Raw genomic sequence first — 20,832 nt, 5'->3', positions numbered from 1 at the left:
CATCCTCAGTCATGATGCGTGACACCTTACAGGATATGAATTCAAATGGTTTCTTTACACTTTACCTTCTCAAGAGGATTGATTAATTGAATGTAGTCTACTGAATTCCATATCACTAATGTATCAAAATGACAATAAAACCACCCCTGGAGAACTGCAGGCAAGCAATGTTCATGATGCTGCTGGAGAAGGTTTGGTCCCAGGAGATAGTCGCTCTCAGAAGAAGCTTTTCACCAACCCCCCAAAAGGAGACAATATTAACTGTAGTATAAAAACATGTCTGCCTCTCCAAAATTCAGTCACCTCACATGTTTGGAGTTTGATTTGTTGCCCAGGGATTTACTTTGATCCCAAAAGTAATATCCCTCCTGATCAGATTTTTTGATTAAATATAGTTTGTTAGTAATAAATGGAGTGAATCAAGAGAAAAGAGTTCTAATTTGGAGATTATGAGTACTCTCTTAGCCAACTTCTTTGAGTGGATATTTTGGATCAAGTTCTTTTCCATTTTTATTGCTAGTCACCAAGTCATTCTGTATCTATAATAGGACTAATACAGTTAGGTATAAGCTTAGGTAGATAGCGAACTAATACTATCAGTATGTTTCAGTTTGGAGATTTATTCTCTTTCAAATGAAATCCTTTAAAGAAAAATATCCCATTATGGTTATAAAATATGTTGGTTTTAGGAAATCCTGAAAATAAAGAAAAGCAAAACTAAAAAAAAATTAAAGTCACCTATAATCCCCAAACTCAGGAAGAAAGTACTTGTTTGTCTGGGCATAATTTATTCTTAAAAAAAAAAGGCTATAAATTCTAAAACTATCACAAGCAAAGAAGTGCTATCCTTCAAGGTGAGTCAGGCATAGTGTCTAAAAACACAAGTCAAATATTATTTTCCCATGATGGAGCAGGGCCTCCAGTGAGAAAGAGATTAAAAATCTAAAGTATTCTTATATGTGAAGGAAATTCCTGATACCCTCCAAAGTATACTCAATATAATTTGAAAGGTATATTTAACAGGAAATAAAATAAAGGATTTGCATTATCCCCTAAGACCTGAGCATGCACTTGCCTAAAAGTAAGTTTATTCATTTGTTTGTTTTTGTCAGGCCATAGATTGGGCATGTAGGCTATTAGCATAATGAAGATAATGTGCCATACATTTTATAAAATTAGAATTATATTTGAAAGCATTTCTACTTTTTTAAAACCTAAGATTGTATTGTAAGAATTGTCAAATCATTAGATTTTTTTGAAATATGATTCTTTTTGATGATTGCATAATAGTTCAACAAGTAATGAACTATTTGTTGTTTAATTGATTCTTTCATATTGACATATTTCAACACAGGCAGGCAAACCTGACTGATACCTCACACAAACAGATCCGGTGACTTGCATTGGCTCCTTAAAAGATCACCTCAAAGGTTGTACTACTTCATACTCCCACCAGCAGTGTAGAAGTGTTCCCTTTACCCTGCATCCTCTCCAGCATCTGTTGTTTTTTGAGTTATGACGGCCATCCTGACTGGACTTAGATGGTATCTCAGTGTAGTTTTAATTTGCATTTCTTCGATGATTAGTGAGTCTGAGCATTTTTTCATGTATCTGTCGGCTGCTCATAGGTCTTCTTTAGAGAAGTGTCTATTCATATCTTTTACCCACTTTTTAATAGGGCTCCTTGTCTTTTTCTTTTCAGCAGGTCTGAGTACTTTGCAGATCCTAGATGTTAGACCTTGGTCAGATATACAGTTGGCAAACAAATACAACCTCTGTGGAAAACAGTGTGGCAATACCTAACAGATCTAAAAATCGACCTCCCGTATGATCCAGCAATCCTCCTTCTGAGAATATACCCAGGGGAACTCAAATCATTCTATATAAAAGACACCTGTCTATTGCAGCACTATGCACAATAGCACACATGTCTATTGCAGCACTATGCACAATAGCAAAAACATGGAACCAACCTTACTGCCCAGCGAAAGTAGACTGGGTTAAAAAAAAATGTGGCGCACACACACACGATGGGATACTATGCAGCCATAAAGAAGGAAAAAAATTACGAACTTCGCAGCAACTTGGATGGATTGAGAGTCTGTAATACTCAGTGAACTATCACAGAAACAAAGTGAGTACCATGTGTTCTCACTCATAAGCGGATCCTGAACAATTACCATAATAGTATAAGAAGGGGGTTAAGCAGTAGTGGGAAACTGCCATGGGTGGGAGCAGGGAGCACACTTCATCAATAAGGGTACCTGATCTCAAATCAGGTAGCGTGGGACCAAAGTGAGGCCCAAACTTTACCTGTACAATGATCATTTGTATAACTAACGCTGGATTGTACCCCACATCTTTAAAATAATTTTTTTTAAATATCCTCATTTAGAAGCAGTTGTGTATGTGTACATACTGATGCTCCTGGGTAAGTACTAGGTTATCTCTATCTTTGGATCAATCTATCAGTTTATCTATGTTGTTCTCACTCACGTAAATATCTTTATAAACCCTTGTCAAAAAGAAAAAGAAGACAGTGTGAAGGAGCCTTATGTATACTTAGTTTCTTCCTATATACTACGAGTTTCTTTTCTTTCTTTTTGTACCCCCGGGAAGGTGGGAAAGCAAGATTTATTGAGAGCACAGAAAAGCTCCCACAGTGGGAGGGGACCCGAAGGAGTTGTTCTACAAGTTTCCTTTCTAAACCAAAAAGTTTTACATTGTTTTGAGGAATATCCAGGGCCTATTCAGATCAACTGTTTTTGTTTGTTTTCTGTTTCACTAGTGCTCATATATAATAACAGAAAATCTTGCTTGGTCAGTTAATTAATAAATATTTCTTAATATACAGGGGGTGCCAAAAAAATATACACATTTTAAGTGATTTTATCTTTGTATTACATTTCAAAGTTGAATTAAATTATGGTAGCAATGTGTAATATGATGTTAGTTCAACCATGCTTCCACCATTTTCTTTGACTGTTCTGCCTGTCACATGGTGATGTTAGTATTCATTTAACTAACACCATCTTTTGAGCAAATGTAATACTTAAAATATGTAAATATTTTCTGGCACCCCTGTTTATTATCATATGGCATGTTAAAAATATTCTAAAAGTGTGGAACCAACATTTAATGAGATAAGCATAATCTCTATTCTCAAGATTATTTAAAGTGGCAAGAACCAGACAATATGTAAGCAAATAGACCAATAAATAAGAAAAAGTACTGACAAGTGCTATGAAGAAGACAAAATAGTGTAATTTTGAAAATAAGTAACTGTAACGGGACTTGTTGTTTTAAGTGAGACTATCAGGGAAGCTCTCCATAAAGAGAAGACATGAATTGAGACCTAAATGATGAGCAGCCTGCCATGGGGGAAGAACTTTCAACAAAGAAAGAACAATAGGTACAAATGCCATGAAATGAGAACTTTTGGGGAATGTTTAAGAAATCAAAAAAGGTCATTGATGAAACAAAATAAGCCAAAGAAGGAAGAGAGAGAGATTAAGTAGGATACATTAGCAAGACTAGATAATGTTGGAATAACTAGGCCATGAAAAGAGTCTTTTTTTTTTTCTTTTCTTTTTTTGAGTTGGAGTCTCACTCTGTCACCCAGATTGGAGTGCAGTGGTCACTCCCAGCCACTGCAGCCTCAACCTGCTGGGCTCCGGCGATCCTTCCACCTCAGCCTTCCAAGTAGCTGGAACTACAGGCACGCTCTACAATGCCCGGCTAAATTTTTGATTTATTGTAGAGATGAGGTCTCACCAAGTTGCCCAGGTGGGTCTCGAACCCGTGGGCTGAGCCTATAATCCTAGCCTCCCAAAGCACTGGGATTACAGGCTGAGCCACAGAGCCCAACTGGAAAGAGTCTTATTCAAAGTATATTTGAAAACCACTAGAGACTTTAACATGGGGTATAGGATGATCTGGTTTATACTTTAGGAAGATCACAGTGCTGCTGTGTATAGAACCAACTCTATGTAAGGGAGCAAATGTGGAGGGGGGCAGAAAACTACTTCAGGGGTTATTCTAGGTAAGAGATTACAGTAACTTGGAGAAGGGTAGATGCAGTAGAGATAGTCAAAAGTGGTTGGTTTCAGAATAGGTTTTAATGGAATAGCTGAATGATGAATTGGGTAATAGAAATGAAAAAGAGGAATCTAGAATGAATTCTAAGTTTTTGTCCTGAGCAACTGAGTGAAAAATCATAGCATTTACTTAAGTATCAAATACTTGGGAAAGCAAATTTGTATATTCAGGGCAATCAAGAGTTCTGTTCATGCCATGTTAAGTTTGATATGCCAATTAGACATGAAGAAATATTGAGCAGAAAGTCGGCTATGAAGAGAACCATAATTTTTCTAGATTCCCAGTCTGTCTTAAACTGAAACACAGTGAAAACAAGCACATGACACAACTGGAAGTTTGCCCCTTAGCTTATTCCCCTAGGGCTCCCTAGGTAAAATATCTAATAAAATGCCCTGGATCCAATCTCTTTTAAAAATGTCAGAATTTACTTTTATTATTATTTTTCTTTTCTTTTTTTGAGTTGGAGTCTCACTCTGTCACCCATGCTAGAGTGCAGTGGCATACTCAGTCACCGCAGCCTTGACCTGCAGGCTCAGATAATCCTTGGTCTCAGCCTTCCATGTATCTGGAACGACACGCGCCCACCACCATGCCCAGCTAAATTTTTTATTTATTGTAGAGACACGGTCTCACCAAGTTGCCGAGGCTGTTCTCAAACCCCTGAGCTCAGGCAATCCTCTCACCTCCACCTCCCAAAGTGCTGGTATTACAGGTGTGAACTCCCATGCGCAGCCTACTTTTAATGAAATTCACTTTTAAACTGAATGTAGGTGAATTCATAAATGAATCAAATTACTTATTCAAATGTCAGCATGATTGTCTTTGAGTTCTCTGATTTGCATTTACTAACCTCAAGTAAATATAAATAGGTAACAAAGATAATATTTTGGTATCTCCAAACTGGACAGAAATTCAAGATTAGAATCCATTTCTTTCCAGAAATTCCAATCTTTTCATTACTAACTTGGTGTTTACTCTCAATACATCCTGAGCTACCACACCTGGAAGAGCCTTTTATGACTAATTAGTTGAAACCTGCTGAATTGAGCAGCTGCAGGAAGGCCTGTCATGATGAACTTCATTCAGGAACCAAAACTCCACATTTCCTACGTAAGAAGGGACTTTGGCAGTCACCTAATCTGAAACACTCATTGTGCATGCTAGTAATCTGGGACCAGAAACTTTAATCTGCCTGATATCTCACAGTGAAATTAACAGATCAGACTAGAACTCAAGTCTACCAATACCCCAAGTCTAATTTTATTGTTGTTATCCTTCAGGATTACTTATTGATTCATTCATCACAAACTTCTGGAGGTCCTACCGTGTATTATGTTCTAGGAGAGCTGTTTGAAGACTAGAATAAATCAATATGGTTACTATCTTCAAGTCATTTAAGTTTAGTACATGATTCAATGTAAGTAGGAGAATTTTAATATAAAATATTATAAATGATGAACAAAATGCTGTGAAATCCCAAATGAAGTTGAGACTTATTTTGCCTGGGACCTTTGAAAATCCTGAACAAAGGTTGAAGACTATTACACTGAATCATGAATAACGAAGAAAAGCTGACTTGGCAGAAAATTGAGGGAGGTATTTCAAAAAATGGTAACAACAGGGAAGTTCAAAGTAAATAGACCAAAGTGTGAATGGTGGGGAATGAAGAAAAGTGAGATAATAGAGGTGGATTGGGGCACAGACAGTACGAGCCTGGTAGACCCATCTAAGGGGTTTGGAGTCTATCCAGGAGGCCAGAGAGAGGCAGGGAGCTTTTAAAGTAGGGAGGTGACAATGCTCAAATTTGTTTTAAAGCTGCTTTTGTTGTAGCACAGGCATTGGGGAAAAAAAAAGACAAACTACTAATGGGATGGTATCCATATATTTACAGAGACATTTGTACAATATTGCTATGCTGTTGAACTTTTGGAGGTGTTCTTGTGCTTCTGGCATGTGTATTTTGATAATTTTACTCAAAATATTTATTGGGAGCTTCCTAAAAACAACGCATTAAGGAGAGTAAGACATGGTCTGGAATTTTCTGGAATTTTCTGTCTTAGGGCACAGGAAAATGTAATAAGGTAAAAGAGTTGAGGAGATTCAGAGTAAGGAAATACCACTGTTGAAGAAATTAGAATGACTTTTTAGAGTAAATAAAATTTGACTTGGAGGACGATGAACGAACAGGATTTTGTAAGAAGAGGAACTCAAACATTTTGACCAAAATGCCCTCCATATCTTACCCACTGAAATGCAAAATAAAAGTAGAAATTATAGTATCTATTTCCATCAACTCTCAACTATTTTCTTTATAGAAGTCAGAATACTAGCCTGGACAACAAACAAAGGAAGACCCCGCCTCTCTCTCTCTCTCTCTCTCTCTCTCTCTCTCTCTCTCTCTCTTTCCTCAACTTGGCCAATATTTTTTAGAAAAAAAGATGGGGAAGGAGAAAAGTGACAGCACTCTGAAAGCCAAGGTCTTAGGATAAAGCTCAACCCTTCCGTAGCACCTTAATCCCTTCTCTAATTGCTCAACCTCCCTGGGCATGGAGCCTCCTCCAGAGCATGGAAAAAGCACTGTACCCAGCAAAGAAGAGAGGACAGTGAAAGTGCCTGGAAACCACCAGAGAAAAGGCCCAGGTGGTCTATGTTGTGGTGGAGAAAACTGTGCAGCACGCCAGATGGGGTCCACCCTCACCACCACCCTCCATGGAGAAGTCCCAGATAAAGTGGCCATGCTCAGATTGGAAGATGAACTTCTGGGGCAAAGGCCCACGCTCCTGGAAAAAGCCCCAAACACTGAGCCACAGCAGCAGACACACTACAAAAGGTGCCAGTTGGCCAAATACCTCTTGCACATTACCCAGGCCTGGGGACAGGATGCTTCCTACAACCATGACAACCACCGGAGTGCAAGATGCCACCAGGCGCCAGGGGGAGTGGGCTGTGTCAGAGTGGCAAGAGGCTTCCCAATGACCCAAAAGGACAGCCAGCAGCCCCTGAAGCTGCTGAAGCAGTAACAGGGCTGGGAGAGCAGCTGCTACTAGCTTTAACAACTCAAAGAGCAAGGGTTGTTCCCAGAAGCGCTGGTCAATGCAGAGATCCCGCCATGGTGACCCAGGCATGCTCTTCAGGAGGCCAGGCCAGTTCTTCATCAGCTGCATCAGGACACACACTTCCACCAAGGTCACGGCTACTGCTTTGGCTGCCTCTGGACTCAGGATAGAAGCTTCTCAGCAGCTCCCACAATTCAGTGCCCCCAGGTGCACTGCAGCAGTGAACCAGAAGGCTGAGGAGGCTTTGGGTGTTATCGACCACTTCCTGTTGACTTCCTGACTGGACAAACTTGAGTGGATTTAAGCTGTGGCCAATGACTCCAGTCTAGAAAACTGACCAAATCCCTCCAGGACCTGGCACAGCTGCAGTGTGCCACTGATTAGTGTCCAAGAGGGAGGCAAAAAGCCAAAGAAGCTGAAGTACCTGAAAGAGTCTCACTGTCCACATCCACTTCCCCTCCAAATAGTTCTGTATTGTCACATGTAAGACTCCCTCAACTAGCAGCTACAGGGCAGCCTTGAGCCCAGCTGGGGAAGTCTGAGAGAGATGGGTGAGAAGCTGAGAGACTGAGGCCACACCTGAGGGCGGGTGTGGTGGTGGTTGTAGTCTCAGCTACTTGGGAGGCTAAGGCAGCAGGATGGCTTCAGCTCAGGAGCTTGAAGCTGCAGTGAGCTATGGTCATGCCACTGCACTCCAGCGTGGATGACAGAACGAGTTCCTAATAAACAAAAAAAGAAATCAGAATGCAAGAAGTGCTCTGAAAATTTCTAATTAAAAACTAAAGAAGAAAAACTGTCTTTTGGGTACGTGATAACAGACAACACGAGCCGTGTTTCCATTGAAATGGCAATCTGCAGGGTCAGTGTAGAAACTCAGCCTAAAGCATAGAGTTGAAATTCTAAGACTTTGGCATGCACTAAACCTGACTATAGAGATTTCAGCCAATTTTTTCTTCTAGGTTTCCAACCAGAATCCTCAAACATAAAGCACAATATCACTGTCTCTGGTCATTTTGAAGTTCCCTCCCAAAGACTGGCCTAGATAGGTTTATTTTATTTTATTTTTAACCAAGTGTAGTTTCAGTTAATGCCAAAAAAAACCTTAAATCATCAATCCATCAATCAATCAATCAAAGCCGGCCCCATCTATAAACAACTCATGGCAGCCCACGTTACACTGTGGGTAAATATTCCAATAATCTTCGGGGGGGGGTAAATATTCCAATAATCTTTGTGGGTAAATATTCCAATAATCTTCCATAAAGTGCTTCCATTGCTCTCTTGGGTTTTGTTTTTGTTTTTTGTTTGTTCTTCTGAAAGCCATTGCTGTCACCTGTCATATGTGGTCATAAGCAGACTCCCAACAACATAACTGGAAGGCCAAAGAGAGAAATTAACTGAGCTATTTTGCATAAGTAGGGAAGGTGATGATAGATAACAAAACCAAACCAGTTAGGAGTGGCCCAGGACAAGAGGGCCTTCTCTTTTAGTTTAGAATGCATCTGGCCTGTGTCCGAGGCTAGATCATATATCTGACAAAATCCTCCCTTTTAATGCTTTGCAGACCCAAGGTATATTATCGTACCCTAAGCCTGAACTCTCCAGGGAAATTATGTCAAGCCACAGCCAAAGAAGTAGGATTGTAAAAATCACCATTTGCCTGGAATATACCTTTAGGAGACAATGATGAGCATACTCCAAAAGGTGGCACTGTGAGACTGAGAATAATGACAGGGGCTGGGCTTTATTCCCAAATCTCTGAAAGAACTGTGCTCAGCTCTTACTCCATGAAAAAAAGAAACAGAATAGAAGTCAGTTTATTTTTAGAATTTATCTCTGTGCACTCAGGGTGGACCTAAAATTCCCATAAACTAATCTTCCTGGTTTAATAACAACACACTCCTGGTGTGGGCAGGAAACAAAACAATTTTTATAAAGCCTCTGTGTCAAATGCATCCATTGACCTGTATGGCAATGTTGTTTTAGAAGAATGAAGAAAATAAAGACAATTTCTTAAAAAAAATAAAGTTTAAGTAAAATACTGAGAAAATGACCTAGCAGGTAGTTAAAAATATTAACCTGTGCTGACATGAACATAAAACTGAGGAAGTCATGCAGCTTTTACCTAAAGTATTTGAGGCCTTTTACAAAGTGAGATGCTGGTGCTCAGAGTTGTTTAACATGTAAGTGGGCGTTCTTTGACAATAACTAAGCCCCCAATCACATTTTAGAAGGTCTGCAGAAAAAGTAGAAAAGCCTCATTGTGTGCATGTAACTGAGTTTTTTTCTATTTATTTCCAGTCAGGAGTTTCATGGAACAAATATCAAAGTCGCTGCTCACATTTATTGCAAAGAAGAGCACATTGTCCAGCAAACATTTCCTGAGCACCAAATATGTACTTTATTTTGTGCCAGGGGCTGGTGAGAGACAAGAAAAAAGTAAATCCTAATTTCATTCTTCTTAAGCCACCTCCAAAGAAAAAAAAATACACTAAATAAGAGACCCTTCATCATCATAGCAGTATCTCATGCTACTGAAGTAAGCCAGTCTCTTCTACAAGCCCAAATTCCTGTACTCTTCAAATCTCTATAGTTGGGTTTTTCTGACTGAAGTTCATGGGAATATATAATCTCAGAATTAGAAGAAATGGAATAATTGCTAACATTTATTTCATTCTGATTTTTAATGTCTTTAATGGTGCTATATGTTTTACAAGCATTTTTTTTTTCAAATCTTTATAACAACTAATTAGGGTTGGCCCCATCTTATAGATAAAGAAATAGAGAGTTAGAGAAATTTAGTGATTTGCTCAAAATTAATAAAAGACAATGCTGTGAATCTGAATCTAATCTATATGATTCTAGAGTCTGTGCATGCTATACAGTTTCCAGGACCTAAAAAAAAATCATGTCATAAAGTCTAGACACCAAAAAATATTACACCAACCTCCCTAACACGCCCACCAACCTCCCTAACACGCCCACCAAATGTTCACTTCATCTCCCAAACACAAGAGATTTGTTCCCTTCTGAAGCAGCTTATTTCATTTTTGAGTACTTTTTTTTTGCTGTTATAAAACTCTGACGATCATATTTTCAAAGGCAAAATCTTGATATAGAACTGAAAGAGATCATTGAAAAAATCTAGAAACTTCAGGACCTGCAATTCACAATGTCTTCTGCCCACTTTCATTTGAATGTGTTAGCTCCTGTGAGTGATCCATGATGCTGCAGAAGTTGAGACAGATGGTACTTTGGAAAATATTCCTTCCAAATTGGTCATCCAATGGAAATTCTGCAAGGGGTGATCTTTGGTGACTGGGCTCAGTGAGAAGAGCAGTATACATCAGACTATGTACAGAAAATGTTTCTCGGCTGCTTTCACAAGTATCTGTTTTATCACAAGTGGTGACTGGGTCAAAAAATTAATAGTGGTTCATATAATTCAACCAACCTCCTAGGGAGACTTCACATCTTTTCTTTGCCACCAGTTACTAATGAATACATCTACTGAGCCCAGCAGGGTCTGTGATAAAATTCAGCATATAATAGACTTATAAAATTCTCATCCCTTCCTTCCCCCCCCCATTTCCATATTTGATTGCCTTCAAAATCAGGAGTGTCAGATTGTATCCTATATATTGTTGTCACATCAACCATAAGACAAACAGTTAAATTCTAATTGCAGATCAACAACAAATTATATTTTAGTAGGTGTGGGACATACATTATACTGAAAAATGATTTGTTGTTGATCTGCAATTCGAATTTAACTGGAAATTCTATTTTTTTATCTTCTGAATCTAGTGACTCTAATCCATAAACAGCAATCCTTATTCAAATAAAGAGCTGTATTTAACTATTTTAGAATAGAGAAAGCCAAAGTATGCCCAAAATATCTTCAAAGCTTTTTATAAAGCAGAGTTTCCATTCCTAATCAATAAAACTAAACCACCCCTGGATTTGTACAGATTTAGGTTTCCATGCCTCAGGTCTGTTTGAAGTGAAGCATTCTTGCAACTCCCTCATAGTTAATGATAACAATGGTCCTCACGGGAAATGCCTTTGCTTCATTCTCTAAAATTTACTTCCCAGACCAAAGTGTTGACATTAACTTTGAGTGGGTCAAGTTCACCCTCCACCAGCATTGTCTCTTTATTGACTTGCCCTGCTCTTCATGGACCAAAAAGTCTCCATAGATCCTGAAGGTGTACTTTGGATATAGTTTAGTGACTGATGCAGGGAATTGTTCAGATGAAGACACCTAGGCTGGAATCAGAAGCTTCCAAAAATAAGATTCATTTTCCTTCCTTCAGAATTTCCAACTTTATCCTGAGGATAAAGTTACCAGATTTAACAAATAAAACTACAAATTGCTCACTTAACTTTGAATTTCAGATAAACAACAGAATAATGTTTTAATAAAATGTCTCATGGATTGTATGGAATGTCTTTATACTTCAGCTTTATCCATTGTTCACCTAAAATTCAAATGTATCTGGCACCTTGTGTTTTTCTGGAAAACTTACCAGATAGCACTGGAAGATGCTTGCTGTCTTCAGCAATGAGATGTAGAACATTTGGGGTGACTAAAACAAAACAAGCAAAACCAATAGCAACAAATAAACTGCAGCAGCAACATCCAACAAAAAGTAGCCTGAATAGATTTCTGTTAAGGACACTAGAATCAGTTTCCAAGTGTTTCTCTCAAGTTGTGTTCTTACTTCATTTTGCCCCCTGCTAAGATTTAGATGTGTCCCTCCAAAATTCAGGTGTTGCCAACATTAAAAAGTGGTACCTTTAAGAGGTGATTGGGTCTTGAGGGCTCCTCCCCTTGTAAATGAGATATGTCTCATGTTTGTATATATATACACACACACACATATATATGTGTATATATATATATACATATATATGACATATTTCATATGTATGTCATATATATGACTTCATGCAGAAACCTAGCATTTGTTTTGTTTGCTTTTCCACCTTCTGCCACATGAGGACACAGCAAGAAGGCCCTCACCAGATGAAATGCCAGCACCTTGATCTTGAACTTCCTAGCCTTTAAGACTATAAGAAATAAATTTCTGCTCTTTGTAAATTTCCCAGTTTCATGTATTCTGTTATGGTAGCACAAATGGACTAAGACACTCTCACATACAAAACTGTTGCATCTACCTGGAATGCTTCTTATACTTTCTTTTTTTTTTTTTTTTTTTGAGTTGGAGTCTCACTCTGTCGCCCAGACTGGAGTGCAGTGGCCGCTCCCGGCCACCGCAGCCTCAACCTGCTGGGCTCCGGTGATCCTTCCGCCTCAGCCTTCCAAGTAGCCGGAATTACAGGCATGCGCTACTATGCCCGGCTGATTTTTTTTTATTTATTGTAGAGATGAGGTCTCACTGCCCAGGCGGGTCTCGAACCCGCGGGCTCAGGCAATCCACTCTCCTCAGCCTCCCAAAGGCGCAGGATTACAGGCTGAGCCACTAAGCCTGGCTCTACTTTCTAAAAGTTGTGAAACCTTGCCCAAGCTCCTATGTAATTTGGAGTCAGATTCATCTGTGTGTGTGTCAGGGGCCAGGAGGAACCTGAACAAAATTAGTTTCAAAGTGAATGATTATTTAAAATTAAAAAAAAGTTTAAATTAAAAATGTAATTTTTAACTACAAATATTACAACAAATATCACTCTAAACATATTATACAATCAAATGTCCTAATAAATTGTCTGACACAACTCTACAGTACATTTTTACTACATCCTTCTATGGTCACCTATTTAGAGGACAACAATTTTGTAATGTCAGTTTTTAAGGAGAGAATAGAAAGACAACCTTGTCTTTCCTCTAGCATGAATAATTGGTTTTTTAAAATGTATGTTTGAAGGGTAGCCATCAAGTTTGGACAAAAAAACTCTCTTAAGTTCTTTTCATATATGAGGTTGAACAATTAAGTTCACAAACTTGCACCATGCACTTACATTGGCGGCATTGTACAAACAACTCCATAGGGTTTCATAACCTTTGTATATCAGTGCATCACAGCTGTGCTCATGTTGACATGTGGCTGTGTTTTGCTGAGTGGTGTTCATTATTGTTGTTGCTTGTTTTTGTGTGCCATTGTAAGAATGTTGGAGCTTGAATTAGAGCAATGAACAAATATTAAACTTCTTATTAAACCTGGCAAGAGTGGAAGTGAAATCGGGGACATGTTAGTCCAAGTTTATGGGGATAATGCTGTGAAAAAAGCAGCAGCAATATAAACATTTTTCTGAGGGGAAAGAAAGCATCACTGATGAAGAACGGTCAGATGGCCAGTAATGAGCAAAACTAAGGAAAACTTTGCAAAAGTTATTTGAATTGTGCATCAAAACCAACAGCTAACTGTAAGAAGCATAGCAGACCAAATAAACATAAATAGAGAAACAATTTGGAAAATCTTAACTGAAAATCTTGGCATGAGAAAAGTGTGTGCAAAAATGGTCTCAAAGGAGATCTTGCATCACGCCAATGCATCAGCTCACACAGCACTGTCTGTGAGGGAGTTTTTAGCCCGTAAACAAATAACTGCATTGGAACACCCTCCCTATTCACTTGATCTGGCCCCCAGTGACTTTTTCCTTTACCCAAAGATAAAGGAAATATTGAAAGGAAGACATTTTGATGACATTCAGGATGTCGAGAGTAATACAATGACAGCTCTAATGGCCATTCCAGAAAGAGTTCCAAAGTTGCTTTGACAGGTGGGCTAGACACTTGCATCACCACATAACTTCCCAAGGGGAGGACTTTGAAGGTGATCTTAGTGATATTCAGCAATGAAGTATGTAGCACTTTTTCTAGGACAAGTTCTCGAACCTAATTGTCAGACTTCATATGATCTGTAAGTTTTCAAGGAATTTCTAGTTTTCTTATGCAATGACTAATTCTAAACAGTCTTTGAACTGCTCATATACAACTGTCCCAGGCACCTCTGTGCATGGTGCCAGGGAGTGGGCACAGGAGCCAATAACACTCGTATTCTCTGAACTTAGCAACCATGTATTATTAGTAAGATAAGCATTATAGAAATATACGTTACATCTTGGAATTGAGATTATAGATAGGCTCTTATGAGGGCAGAAATCATGAATTTCAGCTTTAGGTTTCTTTCTGTGCTTGATATAGAGCCAATCAACTTCGAAATGCATGTAGGTATGTATCTAGTCTACTACAAGTCACCAGGGTGACTGTTTCCTCTTAGGTGTTTGTCTCCATCACAATAATAAGCATGGTGGTCAGCCTCTCATCAGAACATGAACATGAAGGGAAAACATCTGGATTAAAGTTACCACATAATGGCAGTGCATTTAACCACTCCAACTCAATTTCTTCATCTGAAAAATGGAATTGACAGCCTCCCAACATTTATCCAAGGATATTATGAGGAGCTTTGTAATTCAAGTACCTGGTGTATGCAAATGATGATGCTGCACTTATTTTTCAGGTCTGATTTCTTCTTTAATACTTCTTAACACTGTTAGTGAATCAAAAATATCTTCTCTTTGTGTTTCACATTTTGCAAAACAATGAGGCAGAGAGGGAATGGGATTACATAGCTCTTCGTTGGAATTTTCAGGGACTGTTTGAGTAGAAATTAAAAATGAGTAAACAAAGCAGCAGTTCAATGACCAAATGATCATCAGAGTGGACTGTGGATGCGGTAGAACTCTAATATTCAGACTCAGAGTACTCCTGCTGAATTAAGATGTTTATGGAATATAACTTGGAGGTATATCCTTTTTTAAAATTCCATAGGTCATTCTGATAATCAGCTTGGCATGAAGGTGGCTGGTTTAGATGAAGGGTAAATATGGATCCCCTGGTAGATGTTAAAGTCTCAGTTAGCCAATATGTGCAATAACTACTCCCTCCTCACCATCTTCCCCATGTCTTCCTCCCCCAAAAGAAAAGACTACAATTCACAACTCCAGCTCTGTTTAGTCCCTTAACTCCTACCATGTTGTATTCTGATCAGCCAGAGGGATTAGGAAAATGAAAACAAAAAGTTTGGAAATGATTCACTCACTTATTCTCCTCAACCCTCAAAGCCTCCATTTACCTAGCACTTACTTAATGTCTCCAGACTCACCCTCTATCGCTCCTCCCTCTCCTCAGGCTACAACCACATCAGCTTTCCTAAAATTACTGAAACTCACCAAAATATTTTCTCTAATCTGCTGCTGACTCTGAAGTGCCTTTCCTTCACTCAGGAGTTCATCTCTACTCATTCTTCAGGTCTCAGATTTATCAGTTCTTCCCCAGAGAAACCTCCTCTGACTGAAAGAACTGAACTTCCCTCTTAGTAGAAATCACTGCCAGATTCATATTTTTATTTGTGTAGTTATTTTTTATTTTATTTTTTTTGAGTTGGAGTCTCACTCTGTCGCCCAGACTGGAGTGCAGCGGCCGCTCCCGGCCACCGCAGCCTCGACCTGCTGGGCTCCGGCGATCCTTCCGCCTCAGCCTTCCAAGGAGCTGGAATTACAGGCATGCACTACCACGCCCAGCTGATTTTTTGATTTATTGTAAAGATGAGGTCTCGCTGCCCAGGTGGGTCTCAAACCCACGGGCTCAGGCAATCCACTCACCTCAGCCTCCCAAAAGCGCGGGATTATAGGCTGAGCTACCGAGCCCGGCTAGTTATTTATTTAATATGTGCCTCTCCCACTTATTGTGAACTCTGTAAAAGCATGGAACATATTTGTTTGCTCGCCACTGTGAAATCAACAGAAAACTAGCACCTATTAAATGTTGAATGAACTAATGTATGAATGAATGCAGTGTGGGGGCAGAGCTACTCACATGTTTTACTCTTTTTCATAGTATTGTACGTTTGGCTTGCTTGCATTTTTAGATTTTGCTTTCTTTTTATCTGGGGTAGTTCTCCCAAGTCCAATTATACCTGAGCTTCTCCAGCTTCTTTTGCAGCTCTGGCCAAGTCACTAGGTTTCTCTGAATGTTAATCAAGCCATCTGGAAAATAGGGCATGAAATTGTGCGTCCCTGACTAGCAGCAGATGCAGTCACTGAGCTGAGCTGTGTTTCCTTTTCAGTAACTAATTGCACACATGGTATAATACAGAGAAAAACATTATAAATCAATTAGGCTATTACAGCAACATTGTGCTTTGTAAATAGAGAACTAGGCCTTGCTCTGGGAAGTAAAAGATAGGAGCACCTGATTCTCCTCGCAAATGGCCTTGCGTCATTACTTACATCTTTACATTTAATTGTTTCACCTACGATCCAGGTCTCCAGGAAGATTAGTTTACTGATATTTGTTAAGGGATTTGATTTCCTGGGTTGGGAGGTATAGTGTTTCTGGAGGAAGATGGTAGTTTAAAAGTATTATTGACATAAAACACTCACGCAAGTGTTTGATGTTCATGCTGTCTTCAATATCCAAGGTTAGGACTGGTTGGTGCTGTGGGCCAGGGTTATACAAGCCAGGGGAAGTGAAGCCATGAGGTAACTGTGGAGTTGGCATTGTCCCCAAATGCCCAACACTTTGGAGACATTAATATGGGCATAATAAGAATCAGGTGAACCTGGGATTGGAGGTAGGGAGAATAGAGGAGAAGAGATTATAAAAGGTACTTAATATTCTCTATTCCTCCTCCTTGTTTTAACTTTCATGGAACTTATACCTATAAAGGAAATATCTGAATGTGCTTCTGGAGTTAAAAATTTTATTTTATTTTTTCAATCACAGAAGAGGGGGAAGACAAGGGAAAGAAGCAGGGACTTTTACTATAGAGAAGAGAGGTTTTTTAAAAGTAGGTAAATATGGATTTTAGAAGAAGCCTTTGCATGCAATTGTTAGATGTTGAATCATTTTGTAGGAAATTTGTGAGGCTTATTTGGATAATTTGGGTGAGAATATTGCCACCAGGACTAAAGTTATTGAAAAACTGCTGCAGACATTTAGTAATCAACTTTTCTCTAATTATGCCATGTGCTAATTTTGTCTTATCAAACAATTGTTCCCAAGCCTGGCTGCACATTAAAATGATTCAGGAACCTTCTGAAATCAAGTAATGTCCTCTGGCTCTTTGGAAGTAGGGTCTAGGCACTGATACTCTAAAAGTTCTTCAGATCTTTCTATTATGCAGCAGGGTTAAGAACAGAGAACAATAACCAAATTCTTAAAAGCAGAAACTTAAGTACATATGTATACTATATTATTGAGCCCCTAGAGATTGGGATATATTATCTCAGTTTAATATTCACAGTTGTCTCCATGAGGTCAAACAAGTTGTTTGAGGTTGCTCCAAAAGTGAGAGGTGGGACCAGAACTGAAACAGAAGCTCACTTTGACTTGAAGGGCTGTGTGCTAAGCATCCTCTCTTGTCTGTCTCTGCCCCTCGCCCAGTGCTCAGCATACAGAAGTCCCTCAGTAAGTACCAAGTCACTGACTAATTAATTGAGGGAATGACCCACAACTTGACCATTTCCATGCTCAGATTCCATAAGAATCTTGTTATCTCATGCACAATGCTTAGGCAAACATAACATTAGACAGAAATGGAACCTCAGAAATCTCAGCCAACCTCCCACACTCATAACATAGCACCTGGCTTCCTTCTAATATTGCCCTCTATTGAGTGTTTATCTGGAGGTTTTAGGACCACAGCTGCTATCTCTTTATAAATCCAGGCCTGGGTCACAGGGTGGGGAGAAAACAATGACTGTTTTGGTTGTCTGGTGATATCCGGTGCCACTTTGTGACACTGGTTGCAAATTCAGTCCTATTTCCTGTAATCTGTCCCCCTGGGCTTGAATCCTCAGCACTGGACAGGGACTTCAGGGATGCCTGCAAAACAATCTGTGTTCTGACCTTGGCTTCACGAGGCCCATAAATCACAAAAGGCAGAGAGACCTCACACTCCAAGCAGTGATCTGGGGATGTCATGGGATCAGGGAGCAGAGAATAGAAAAGGGTGGGGGTGAGGAGCTGGAGAGCAGAGGAATGTTGTGCCAAGGAACAATGAGAGATGGACAGGCTTTTTATTCTCTACAGAATGGGCTGTTTCCTAGACGTCATAGTATTATCATGAGATGGAGACTGCAGGAGTCTGGGTTGGGGGTAGGGAGGAGTCAAGTAAATATTTTATCCTGGCGATGTGGCTCAAGTAAATCATTCCCTGTAAACAACTTTTGAGTGGAAGGGTCTTCTCTGGACAAGAAATTAATCAGTTAGCAGTTAAGAAATGAAAAACACTCAAGCAACAATTCTTTATACATAACAAAATACCATCAAATTCATTCATTCGTATATTCATTCAACAGATATTTTTTCAGCTACACCTCTGTGTGGGGCATTGGGCTCACTGTTGGATATAGAGCAGCCCACAAGACCAACAGTATCCCTGGCCTCAGGAGCTTCCAGTCTAGTGAGGAACATAGACATTGAACAAAAGTACAGTGTGAGGAATATAGTAGGAGAAAAAGAACAGAAACATGCATTGTGTCTTTTACTTCTTAAACACAACTTTTGGAAGATTAATCTTGTAGTAAACATTATTAATGCCATTTCATATTGAGATGTGGCGAGGATAGGTGGTTATACAATGGTTAAACGGTGAAGCAAGGACTTCAACCTGCATTTTCTTGACTTCTTGTACTCCTGTCACTCTGTAATCAATACTTCAAAATACCAACAGCTTAGCAGCTTTCCATACTTCTGGCCTGAGACCTGAGATACCTCCCATCATACTGAATACCACTCTGTGGAGCTTCAGCCTTCAGGTTTGTCTTAAGCATTAGGTTTGCAATTAAGTGGCCCCTGGTTTCTCAGTTTAATGCCTAGGGTGATCCAAGGCCAATTAACAACCTAATTATGCAATAAAAACAGCTACCCACAGAGAAAACCAGAACCCTAAAAGTGGGTCTGATCTAAACCATGTTTGCACCATGTAATTCACAGAAACCTCAATTTTGTTTGCTTACTTGCTAACACCTAACTCTTGGACAGGCATATCTTTTAAATCAGGAAAGTGTTTATTCTTAGACACACTCTTGGTGAGTGTGAAGCCAGAGTCATTGTAATTTTGCACAATTATTCTACCTATATTTTAAACATTGTGATTGGGTAATTATCATGTAATGATTCTCTCCTCCCTCTTCTCACCACTTTAGTTGAATACAAGTCAATTTCCCTGTTCAGATGAGGTTTTGTGATGCGTATACTATACCCAATCTTCTCTATTTAGACTTCATGTTAAAAAGAACTAAACTTTTTTTTTTTTTTAAATGAATGTCATAGTTTGTTTCTTTTCAGAGACCTAGACTCAATGAGTTTAATCAGGTAGTCCTTGGATAAAAATGACCTAGTATCAGCTTGTTATAATGATTTTCAAACTTCTTAAAGCAATGGAGTATTTTTTCCAAAAGAAATCTTATACAAGAATCCCAACATGCTAAGTCAAGCACATTTAGGTGGAGGATCTCTGGTTGAGATTGAGCACTTGCAGATTCAACTATGCCACCACCCATGGAATTCTGGGAACCCACTGACTAGTCTTTGTAACACACCACTCCACATGAGGATCAGGGTACACAAAGAAGGACTATAGGCTCTAAAATTGGAGATATCTGTTTTAATCCCAGCTTCCATAGCCACATGGTCTTGAATAGGTGGTTTAAATTATCTGTCTCAAATCTTTATCTGAATAAACGGACAATTCACACATATGTCATAGGGTTGTTATGGGAATTAAATTACATAACTTGCTAAACACATATGTATGGCGTGCTTGGTGCACAATATGCATTGGATAAATGTTAACTCCCTTGCTTTTTGTCTCTTTGATCCTTCCCAAATCTCTCAACCCCATACTGCTTCATTTAGCATTTATATTTAGGAAAATTTGTGTGCACATTTACACATGGTATCCTACTCTTCTACTGACAAATTATGTTTTCAGATATTCCTTATTTTCATCTTATTGATTATTCAAAGTGAACAATTTCACTTAAAGATTAGACATAGACTTTAAGCCTGTGTATGTCTTATCTTTTAGTCAAAGACTGAATGCCTCCATAAACAGTTCTGAAAGAATTATTTTGTAATTTGATCATTTCTTTCTCTAAAGCATAGCAAAAGCAGACTTATTTCATTATTTTATTTCAGAGTAGCCAATGATAGCTACTTTAAGAACATACATTTAGGTGGTTTCATTTGCCCATGCCAGCTCTGGCAAGTCACTCTTTCGTTTCTCCCTTCTCTCTCTAATAAACTTTGTTTGAAAACTTAAAACAAACAAACAAACATACATACATTTAACTTCAGCAAACAAAAGTATATTTGACACACCTGTCAAGCAATTTACCAACTTATCACATAATGCCTAGTGGTAGACATTATGGTGAAATAAGACTCAAAGAAGCATTTAATTAGTTGAACCCTTGTTTGCGCACTAAACACAAACTCGTTCAAAGAAGAAAGATGCCCCACAAAATCTAGAAGCAGAGAAGCAGATGAGGGTTGGAATGAAGTTAAACACTGACTTCAGTGCTATCAGGTGTCACCTTCTAGCATTTTAGTTTTACTCCTTTTTATGTGCATTTGCTTGCTGTCTCTCTCTCCCCCTCCCTTCCTCCCCTCCTCCTCCTCCTCCTCCTCCTTCTCCTCCGCTTC

At 39.0% G+C, this 20,832-nt stretch overlaps 1 pseudogene; it reads right to left on the bottom strand.

Moving 5' to 3' along the window:
* The window catches only part of LOC103253094, a 42,500-nt pseudogene extending 25,820 nt beyond the window's left edge, over positions 1–16,680 (bottom strand).
* Positions 16,681–20,832: the final 4,152 nt, after the last annotated feature.

This window comes from Carlito syrichta, unplaced genomic scaffold, assembly GCF_000164805.1.
Source record: "Carlito syrichta isolate Samal-C Ts95f unplaced genomic scaffold, Tarsius_syrichta-2.0.1 Scaffold199710, whole genome shotgun sequence".
NCBI lineage: Eukaryota > Metazoa > Chordata > Mammalia > Primates > Tarsiidae > Carlito > Carlito syrichta.
This window is presented reverse-complemented; position numbering and strand designations above follow the sequence as displayed.